Here is a 12457-nt window from a genome sequence, read left to right on the forward strand (position 1 = left end):
GTAGAATTCTCTGATTTGCATTTTCTGTGTGTTGAAGATTTCATAGGTTATAATTTATGTTGTAGACATTTATAGCTATAGTCACTAGAATTGTAGATGTTTATGTCTAGTGACTATAGTTATAAATGTCTACAATTACATGTTTGTGTAGATATAGTTCTGGTGATATGAGGACTGTTTGTAGAGTTTCATGTTTTTTTCTTGACATATGCAGGGATTTGTAAGATTTGTCCCCGAAGAAGAGATTGTGGACCACAACTTCATGTTCTTCGGCGCATTGGACAAGTTTGAGGAGACCATGTGGCGGTGAAACTTGCGACCGGCTACGAATCTGACGACGAGTTTCCGACATCTTTGGGCTGGGATTTTTATGTTTACATGAACTCCAATATCAAACTATGAAGTTATTTTTAAAACTATGTTTTATATTTTTGTATGGTTTTGTATGACAATTTGAAGTTTGAATGCCTAAACATTGCTATATATTTTCGTATGTTTTTTTTTTTATTATGACTGTATGGCTTCGGTATGCTCTTGTTTTGTTATGGCTGTGTCTACAGATGTGTACAGTGATGTCTACAATTGTGATGATTGTAGACATACATATCTACAATTTGAAGTGATTGTAGACATTAAATGTCTACAATCACCACAATTGTAGACATAAATGTCTACAATCAGTTTAATTGTAGACAATGATGTCTACAATTTGAACAACTTCTATCATGTAATGCATTCAAGACGTAAAAAAGACATACAACTATAATAATTCAATTCTATCATTAACCCTGTCTCACTGAAATATAACATTGTAAATTCATCACCACCATAACACTGCAAAAATATCAGTTCAAACCAAAAATTGTCATTGCATTGCATTGAAATCATCTTCATTACATCATTACAAAACCCTTAAAACAGATACCTTAAAATCTGATTCGAGCAGCTATTATATGACTAACCAAACTTATTCAGAGCATGTAAAAAACTACAACAATGACAATGACAACGAACAGAGCCATCTTCAGCTTGAAAATTTGAATTCGAAGTCCCGCATTCTCGGATTCTAACATGTTTTTCCTCCTCAACAAACCGGGAATGATTTGCTTCGATCTATAGCACATTTCTGGGTCTATCCATTTGAAATACCCGCACCCACCATCTTCCTGAGAAAACAAACACAAAGAGGTGACTTTTTGGCGAAAACAAAGACGCGATTCACAATCGTGATTCGAGAGATTACCTTTTTTGTGATGCAACCGTGGAACCTCCTTCCAGGATTCAAAATTGTCCACGAAGCGCACTCGCGAACAGGAATGCCACAGTAGCAAAGCTCTCCCATGACTGCAAGATCGCGACTTGAAGTTAAGCAGACAAGAGAAATAAGAAGCAATTTGGGGTCCTTTTCTTATTTAGGGATTTCAAATTATTTTTCTCATTGAGTCCAGAGAAAGAGTTTGATGATTTATGCCACCAATTCCCCTTGATATGTATAATTGTAATAAAAACTGTAATAAACGGTAGACTTATAAGTTTACAGTTAACAACAATTGTAGATATCGACGTCTACAGTTGTAGTAACTGTAGATCTATAATATCTACAATTGTTACAACTGACATTCCTGCATAGCAAAAACGCATATCTGATTGTTATTATCGTGTATGAAAAAAATTAAATGTCTACAATGAGACTATTTGTATACATGTATATCTACAATTACCCAATTGTAGATATACATGTCTACAATTCTTGTAATTGTAGACATATAGGTCTACAACTTCAGTTGTAATAGACGTATTAGTCTACAACAGCTGAAGGTGTACATCGATATGTCCACATTTACAAGAATTGTAGACATGTATATCTACAATTACAATAACGACGTATAACAGGGACAGTCTACAATTTCAGAGACTGTAGACATGTATGTCTACAATTCAAGAACGCGAAAAAAACTCAAACGTCCAAAAACACGAAGAACAACACACAAACAAACCCAGAAACAAACAACACAGAGACGGCGGGTAATGGCACGAACAAACCCAGAACGACAAAGACCTAAAACCCAGACAACAAGCACACGAAAACAAAGATGACCGACGAAAAAAGCTTTCTTTTAAGATGCACGAAGATGACGTTGAACAAACATGTTCTCCGAAACCCAGAAACTCAAAAACCCGACGAGGATGAACGAAAACCCAGAAACAAAAAGAGAGGAGAGAAGACGACGATGACGTTGACCGAAAGAAGCTTACTTTTAGACGAGGATGAGGTGGCCGGAGAGATGAGCTTCACTTCATAGACACGCAGCTCATGGAGGATGATGAAAGGAAGATGAAACGTCTTTCACACGCAGAGAAATAGAGAGGAGAGAGAGAGAGAGGGAGAGAGAGAGTTGTACATGGCACAATAAACAAGACCGTATTATTGAGCAAGTTTTGGTTTGGGGGCTTGAATGAACAAAATTACAAATTAAAGGGCAAACTCGGTATCAAACTATTATCTCTCCCCAAAACACTACTAAAAGTGTCCAAAAACATGTTACCCTATATTTTGGTCCAAACTATTGAAAACACTACTACATCCGGCCATTTCCCATTTTATTTTCCAAGTATGTAATGTTATTGACATTTTGATCTATGAGTCAAAGGAGTAATGTGTATGTAATTGGTTGAATCCGTTCAGTCAGTCAATGGAAATACTTGGGCCCCGTTTGGTTTACTTTTCCAAATCCATTTTCTGTTTTCTGATTGTAAATTCTAGAAAACAGTTTTAAAAAAACTGTTTGGTTATAAATTCAGAAAACAGATTTAGAATCATGTTTCTGTTTTCTTTGAAATTTGTTTAGAAAACAGAAAACAATGAAAAGTTGTTTTCTATTTTATCTCTATACAATTGAATGGAAAACATAACCAAACAACATTTAAAATATTCTGAAACGTAATTCTAAATCTGTTTTTTAAATTTAAAAATTAGAATCAGAAAACAGAATTTAAAAACAGAAAACGAGTTTAGAAAACTAAACCAAACGGCCCCTTGGTGTTACGATCTCTACCCTTCAGTCAAAGGGTCGACTTCTTTGTCTCTAATATCTCTAAAAAATTGTCCACATTTGAGATTTGTAATATAAAAAAAATAGGGAAAATATCACATTTATACCCTGTGTTTTAGTGAAATGTCGAGTTTAACCCTCGGTTTTCAAAAATGTCGAGTTCATACCCTCTGTTTAACTAAAATGACGAAATTATACCCTGAAATGAATAACAGCGTCACAAATCTCCCTTTCATTGATATTAACTCTTATATAAGAAAAACCAAATCAAATCTAAATCAGTGCCCTAACTTCCAAATTCTCAATTTTGAAATAAAAATAGCATTAAATTGAAATTAAATAATAAAACTCATACCTCCTAAGAAATGACTTCATTCTGTGTTCGAATTGTAACTCTAAATTCTGGATTCTCTGTTCGAATATGCGATTTTGATGACTATCAACTATCGATGTTTACCCATTTGCCTCTTTATGTGTTCTTCACGATTAAGAGACTGTTGTTTATTTTTTAGTTTTTAAATAAATTACATATATGGGGCGAATGAATAAAGATAATTGGTGTTTATATATACATATTATAGTCAACGTCAATGAAAAGTCAATAAAAAGAATATTCGTGACACTGTTGTCTATTTCAGGGTATAATTTCATCATTTTAGTTAAACATGGGGTATAATTTCGTCATTTTAGTTAAACAGAGGGTATGAACTCGACATTTTTGAAAACCGATGGTTAAACTCGACATTTCACTAAAACACAGGGTATAAATGTGTTATTTTCCCAAAAAAATATGAATCATGTCATGAAATTGATTTTTCTACACAATAATGTCAAAATTTAAACATGTGTCGCTCAACTAAAATAATTTACTGACGAAGAATATACAATGTCACTACAATAAATATTATTTTTAGTCTCGGCTATACTATCTATTTGTCTTAACACTAGGATAAAATTGGCCTTTAGAATCGATATAATCACCGTGTTAGTCGTGGGTTTGTCATGACTATTCCTATGAAAACATTGTGGCGGCTAGCACGTAGTTGCAACAATTTTGTGATTATACACCTCGGAGACATGCGGGAGAGTTAAAACGAGATACTTAGTATGTGTAATATCATAAATATATAGTCGGCCTATTAGGTTTATTCAAATGTTTTTGCAAAGTATTAATGCTATCCCTTATATTCATGTGAAAATTCTCGTTATGAACTAGAGCAAAAGGGTAAAACGAGAGCTCGAAGAGACTAGAATAGTAAGGCACGCTTAAAAACAAGAATATATGCTATAAAAAAAATTAGCAATTATATTTTAAAATGAATTTCCTAGAGCGAGTAGTGCCACGTCGACTAATCATAATAAATCGCTTAATTATATTATTGTTTCAGCAGAATATCATTATAATCATTGTTTCTTGAAAATTCTTGTTACAAAGAAGAAACAAAAGGGTAATGTGTAAAATATAGTTATACGATCTCTAATACTCGTGTCTTTAAATTTCTCTTTCCTTATAATATTATGTCAAACTGAAAACGCAATAAAATATATGTAATGTCATAACTCGCAATGGTAAATTTTTTAGCGTTTACCAAGTATTCTTTCTTTCGGCGAAATTCAGCCACAAACATATCGAGTTATACAAAGCATTTGTGCACTACATTAATGCATGGTCAAATAGTTTAAAAAAAAAAAACGCCTCATAATACTTTCGCGTAATAAAAATAGTTAATTCATTTCGAATCTTACTACTATATTATGTTTTCTGGGGACCGATGGTATAATAAATGATAAATTCATAATCAGGACAACGAGTTATGAAAGCGATTTATAACGCTGGTCAACGAACCATATGATGGGATTGCAATTTAAGCATAAAGAGAAATAATAATTCTCGCGATAGTTAATAATAATTAAGTTAAAAAGTCAGAAAACCATAAATGTTGTTGTGTTCCACGCGTATTTATATTGAAAAAAATCGTATATTTACTCCACCACACATTGAGAAAAACTGAACAAAACAAAATAGAAGAGACCACCCACATGTATTTCCTTTTCTACTTTGTTTTTCTTCTTTTTCCATAACGTGTTCGCTAACGTTTTCTAAAAAATAGCCACTTAAAATTAAATGATCAATAAAATAATTAAATTTATATTGTTCAAAAAATTTGCCACTGTCAATAAAAATATGAAAAAACTGTTGCAACTAATCAAATGCTATTTTTAATTAAATTTACAATTTAATTATTCAAATATATATAAAAAAAAAAGCCCAACTCATGCCTACGTCTCTATAATATGGCATGACGCAAGCGTCTTACTTGAGTTTATACTATTTTTTTAATTTTTAAAAATTTCGACTAAAATTTTAACATAGAGGGTTTAAATGAACTACATGTCTAATTATCCCTACAAATATTGACTTACGCATAAACAATTTATCATTGTAAAAAGAAATTATTGACATCATAAAAAAAAAACTTGTAGACAGCTGATAATTACGTTTTTTTTTTTGCTATTCCAAATAACTTTAGACAAATCATGAATATTTTTCAAATTGATGAATTTCAATCGACTATTTAGCACCATTTTTTCCCTTTTTTTTCACTGGGTGTTCATACATTATACGATCAGAAGAACGAAATGAAACACTTCATTCCATTTGGAGCATGAAATGAATTTTTTGCCCAATTTACTTATGAGCTTGAATTGAACACTTAACAACGTATCTTCATAGATCAAGAACCACAAGATTACCTTTCTCATTCTGGGGTGAGAGTGATCGTAATCTTTAACCGGGTTTGTCCCAAACCAATTTGATTTCGTGCTCGGAACCCCGAACAATGGGTTCGAGCGAGGACCGTGCCGAAGCAGGTGTTGGCTCGGCCCACACTCGATCTAGCAGGAAAAGTGTCTAGCGTCAATGCTTGACTGACACTACCTCCACATTGTGAGGTCTGTATTTTTAGTAAGAGGGTGATGAATTAGCCGAATGTAAAATAATTCCATGTCATTTGTGTAATTGGTCGTAATTTTATGCAAAGTTAGAATCAATTAGTTCAAAGGAAAAAAAAAAGATACAACTTTAAATGTGGAAGATGAATAAATTTTTGGAATGTAAGATGGTCAATGGTAAATCAATAAAGTCAAGTATATAATGAAATTAACTATCGACTTTATGAAGTACATTTTAGTTTTATAAAATAACGTGTGAATTATAGACAAATTATATTAAAGTTTTTTTTTTTTTTTTTTTGAAACTGTACATGTCCTATGCTCTAATTAAAAGAGCTAATCCTAACGAGTTTTATTAGTGGTTGGCATAATTACACGGATTGGAAAGAATAACTAGTAATATTCTCGTATTAGATACCATATTTATATATATTATTACACTAAAATCCTAGATTAATTTACAACCATATTATATAGCACTTAAAATAATAGACAAGACTGTTCAAAAACCCTTGTTGATAAGTAGCTTCGTTCTTGACGGTTGACATTTAATAAGCTCCATATCGGGTTTGAAATTTTCAACGAATTTATGTATTTTCAAAGATTCAAGTGTGGAATATTTAATTGCAATGACGACTGTGGTTGGTTTTTACATCAGATTTTTGTTTTATGGTTATCTCTAGACGACTTAAGTCGCCAAACAATTGGATGTATAGACTTTTGACATTTTGTTGGCCATTTTGTTGCACGATGAAGAAGTCCTTTCCGAAACCAAAAAAGTGTCTTATATCGGTGATCAAACTTTGATACAGGTATAGTGTATGTTTCTTTTTTCTTTTCCATTTTTTTTTTCTTTCAACACGTATGGTGTATGTTTGACCTTATTACTCTATATAAAATATTTTAAAAAAAATTGCTAAAGCTGAAAAATACAATAAGTAGACAAGGTATATAGTCAATGTATTATAAGGTCCTTTTATTTTGTGTTACTTTAAAAGAGATTTGATTACAAGAAACCCATATATTTGATAAAATTACACAATATGACATTTTGAATTTTGAAGTGTATCATGAAAAAACCCACTTTTTTTTTTTTTTTTTTTTATTTAATGACATTTATTTTTGTTCGTGATTTAGAAATGAAGAAACTATTCGAAATAATTTAATAATTTTCTTCCGATAGCGTTATAGTCAAATGATTCTAATATTAAAAATATAGTGCAATTCATGCATAGTTTTTCATGTGATGTATACTGGTTTTCTTAATTGATTTTTTTATTATTATTATTAGGTAATTAAGTTAAAATTTAAATTTGGATATTTAAAAGTGCCGCACCTCTAACTCTCCCTTTAAAAAATCTCTTATATTTTAGATTTAAAAAAAAAAAACTCCTTAGCTTTATTTATTTTATTGATTTTCTACATGAATATTTTTATTATTGCAAAATATTTATCATAAAAATTTTATCAATAATTTTGTGATAATTTATGAAAAAATATAGCAGATGTTACGTACATACTATAGAAATATAGCCGATTTTACGTACCTACTATAGAAAGTGGTTGTACAATAGAAAATTTATGTGTGTAAGCTTGCACAACGAACATTTTCCGTTGTAGAAAGTCCTTCTTTTATTTGAACTATGCTGCGAAAATCTTAATTGTCACAGCGCGACCGTGTATGACAAAAACATATGTCAATCGTGCAAGCATTTCAGTTTGGTGACCTTAATATTTTAGTTTTTTAGGGCTCGCCTGATCGGGAAACTTATCAATCGTAGAAGCTATTCTGAAAGACCCTATAACATTCTCAAAGTATGATGCATTATTTTAGTTCCTAATCTCAGGAATCCTACACACTTGAACACTAATTAGGGATACTTTTTGTTGATTTAATCAATGAGTTTTATTTGACGAGGATTATAATTCTTGTGTATCATGATCTATCATATTTTAAAATTGATGGGAGAATGTTTTGTAAAAAAAAAATCAAGAATCATGAAATTTATTAAGGTTGTGTATCAGGAAGTCCCACATCGTCTGGAGATGTACCATTTGTGCTCTTTATAAAGGTCACAAGTTACTCTTTCTATTATCAATTGGTTTTAAAATGAAACATCATGATACTTTAACATGGTATTAGAGCCAAACTCATTCTCGATGTTGGACCACCCGTTTCTACAAACTTCACGCACCAGTTGTTCAATTCTGGGCGTGAGGAGGTGTATCAGGAAGTCCCACATCGACTGAAGATGTATAATTTGTGCTCCTTATAACAAGGTCGTGGGTTACTCCTCCTATTGTCAATTGGTTTTAAGATAGAACCCCATGATACTTTAACATGGTATCATAGACAAACCCTTTCTTGATGTTGGACCACTTGTTTCTACAAACTTCATGCACCAGTTGTTCAATCCTGGGTGTGAGATGGGTGTATCAGGAAGTCTCACATCGACTGAGGATATACCATTTATGCTCCTTATGAAAAGGTCATGGGCTACTCCTCCTATTGTCAATTGATTTTAAGATAGAACCTTATGATACTTTAACATTGTGCACAGTTCCATTTGATCTTTAAACAGGCTTTCTAATCAAATTGAAAAACAAACCAAACATACCCGTTTAAGACCGGTCCGGTCTAATTTGGTTTGGTATAAACCGTTGTAGACATCGTATTTTTGTTTTAACTAAAAAATAGACATGCTAAAAATTGATATATTAATATCAAACCCATTATTATCAACTCAAATTTCAAATGCACGTAAGCTAAAAAATGAAATATAAATATAAAATGTTAGAGCTATTTTGGGTCGGTTTAAACCATAGTTTCAATATTCAAAATTAGACCGAAATGTTTTAAACTAGTTTAAAAAATTGGACAATGTCAGATTGAGGAAAGCCATTTTAGACCAGACAAACTATTTAAAAAATCGTAGGTCCAATCTGATTAACGATTTTTTTTTGGCACACCCTTAAGATTTATGCATTTCAAATGAAGTAAACACGACGTTCTAGTTGAAACGGATAAAAATAAATAGTCTCGAAAATTCATTTAACTGCCTAACATCGGCTTGAATACAACCACTCAAAAGAGGACATGAAAAGTCATGCTCCAAGAAACCAACAGCTCATTGATAGATTTGTGAGTTGCCACGTTCTCAAATTTATGGGTTTGAGAAAACATATTTATATTTTAGATAGTACGGATTTTCCATTAGAAAAAAGGTAAAATATCCATGAATACATGAGAGAATCTAACTCCAAATATAGATAATAGCTCATTTTGTGTAGTCTTCCAACAAGCGAAACAATCGAGCGCATATGTAAGGCTCTTTCAAGATACCCTAAATGGTCGATAGATGGATCCAATCAACTGCAGTTCGATGACAGTAAATTCAAAATCGAATGGTGGACAACGGCTAATCCGACTCCAATCAAAAGTAAACCAAACAATACCCAACAAAAAAGATAACTTGTCCACACAATAATAAGCCAAAACAACATGAAAAATAACATAATATAAAACTAAACAAAAATTCCAAAAGATCGACATATTCCAAAAATCACCCATTTGATGTCGGTGGCCGCCCAACCTCCGCTCCCCAACATTGCTCACCGAAGAGTTCAACTCCACCTTGCGAACGGAGGTGGTGAATGATTCAGCAATCAACGGAAGTGAGGAAATGTCAACCACCGTCCAACGCTCCTCCGAGGTCCGCCAGTTCGACGCACTTAGATGCAAAATCTCCAAAACACCAAGCTGAACAATTGATTCGATTTGATTCCGGAAAGACTTAATTAAAATTTGCAACAACCTAAAAATATAATTTCTCCACCACCATATATTTTCCATGATCCAACTGGCTCTAATAATAAATTAGTTCTTGAAATTTTTTCTCAATAAACATCAAATTATTGGAAAAAAAAAAGTATTTCATAAAGGTGTGATTGCGTATCTTTATTCATCAAATTAATTGGAAAAAAAGTATTTCATAAAGGTCTGATTGCGTATCTTTATTCGTTACATCATTGTTGAATTAAGTTTCATTTTTCCATGACATATTATTAAATAATTTACACAAATGTGTTAGATCCTCTATGGCATAATTTTTATTTTGGCAAAACAATGGTAAGTTGTTGAAGACGTTTCTGCAACAAGTTATTCAAGATATATCGAGTTACTTGAGTCACATATCCTTCTCGCACAAATTAAATTGAAAATATTCTATCTTAAGTATTAATATCTTTGGAACGATATAATCATATTAAGTTATCCGATTTACCAGATTCGCGGAAGATTTTCTTGCTAACTTATATTAAACTCTACTAGGGTTTTCTTTTGGCTAAACATGGTTTGGATTTTAGTTTCACATACGCCGATTTATTCTTGAGTCAGTCTCTTTGCCTTAGAGAATTTCGTCAACAACTAATTCAGAAACTAGTTACTATTGTGCTTTATTTGTAAATAGTTTGTGAGTAACGTGTGATTATCATTCATCGCGGAGACAATCTTCAAAAGGGGATTACGTGAAAAAAAAAAAGAAGAGTCTCTGATCTAAGGGGATCTTAACTAGAGTGTAATTCATTGGAGTGCCAAAGAAAACGGCAATTTGTGAGAGAGTCTGCAAACTTGAGTCTTTATGCCTTTTCATCATTGAATATGTTAATTCCTCTGACTTGGGAGAAAAAAATAGTTAAAAAAAGGCAAAGGTTTCAGCCAATTTGTGCTTAAAGATCTGTTTAATGCACATATTTTCCTCTCCCAAATTTTTTTATTCTGTATTTGTTTTTATTATACCTCCACATTAATTACCTTCCAAAAATTACTTTTTCGGTAAAAACTAAACGAGATATAGGAATGAGATTAAATATTCTCTCTCAAATTATAATCGATTTATGTCGCAGGCTGAAATTTGGACAATTATCTGGTGTTTTGACTGATCAAGTACCCAAAAATAACAAAAGTATAAAAAAAAAATGGTATTAATAGAAGCCAGTGTACTTGGACTGGTTTTGGTCATAGATCTGAGATACAGTATCGTGGTCTTCACTACTCTCTCTCTTCTAGCATAAAAAAAGATATGGATGATATTTTCGTAGACAGCAGGACTAAGATCTTCAATTAAGCAAAATTTCACTCTTGAAAAGTTGACGAATAAGCTACAGAAAAACATGACAAAAATATGAATAAACATAAAAGGACTTCTACTCTTGGCTGTATCATAATGAAATATCCCTGTAATTATTATTATTATTTTTATTTGTTGAATTTTCAAACTCATCGCGCCAGTTATGCAATAAAAATATATAACTATTTTTCATATTATTTCTTCTATAAACTGTGACATTACTCAACCGGCGATTGACACATGGCTTTGCTGGCTCAAATTTTTCTAGGATATTGATCTTTTGTTTGTATGCGTAAGAAGAAATAAAAAGAGAGGATGAGATTCGATTCAAAATCAAATTGAAGATATGGTAGTGCAGAAATCATAATCCAACTAAAAACTTAGCTAAAGAGTGTTGTTGATTGGATTAAAAAATAATAAAGCTTTGAAGGACCTTGTAAATTTATTAAAAAAAATAGAATAATTGTATATTTGGCTATATAAAAAACCAAAGTTAAAAAAATGGGGGCATTCAATATATACATATTCAAATGTATACGTATTGAAAAGATTGAATGATTCAAGTAGTTGGCCTAAAAATATACATATTTTAAACCATGGAAGGGAAGTGAATATTTCACAGCACACACACGGAATATATATATATATATATATATATATATATATATATATATATATGTATGTGTGTGTGTATATGTTAGGTGTCTATTTTTTTTAAAGCAATATATATTAGGTATCTTATCATCAAGTCAATAACCTTTATAACACTCATAAAAATCACGGTTGATCAGCTTTATCCACTAATCTTGTATAAATAATCCGCAAATTAATGTTCAAGTGTCATTTTCTCAATAAACTAGTTTTGTTCTCAATAATCGATAATTTTGTATGAAAATATCGTTAAGCCATCAATTTGCAATTTTGCAAGCATTTACTTTTTTATTTTTATTTTTTATAAATGACTCTTCAAATGAATATATTTTGATAAAATCCAATGTTTAGATTACAAGAATAGCGTAAATGAAATTCAAAAACTTTTACAGGGAGAACATGAAAAGTGGACCACAAACAATCATAAATACAACAAAATAACTTATGAGTTACTCATCTATACATGTAACCAGTCATTATCAGATTATTGCACGAATCACGAGCAGAAATGCCGATCTTCGCTCGTTGCATATTGCGGTTTTAAGAGTTTTGCCCGAATGAAATCCACGCCCAAAGAAAACCATATCTTAGATCTGAGATTCAGATCTAAAGAAAGATTCAAAACCACTCTGATTAAAGATCAGCGGTACAAAATCTTGATTAAATAAGTCT

This window comes from Urtica dioica, chromosome 2, assembly GCF_054948205.1.
Source record: "Urtica dioica subsp. dioica isolate 48M chromosome 2, U.dioica_male_clone48M_v1_H2, whole genome shotgun sequence".
Taxonomy (NCBI): domain Eukaryota; kingdom Viridiplantae; phylum Streptophyta; class Magnoliopsida; order Rosales; family Urticaceae; genus Urtica; species Urtica dioica.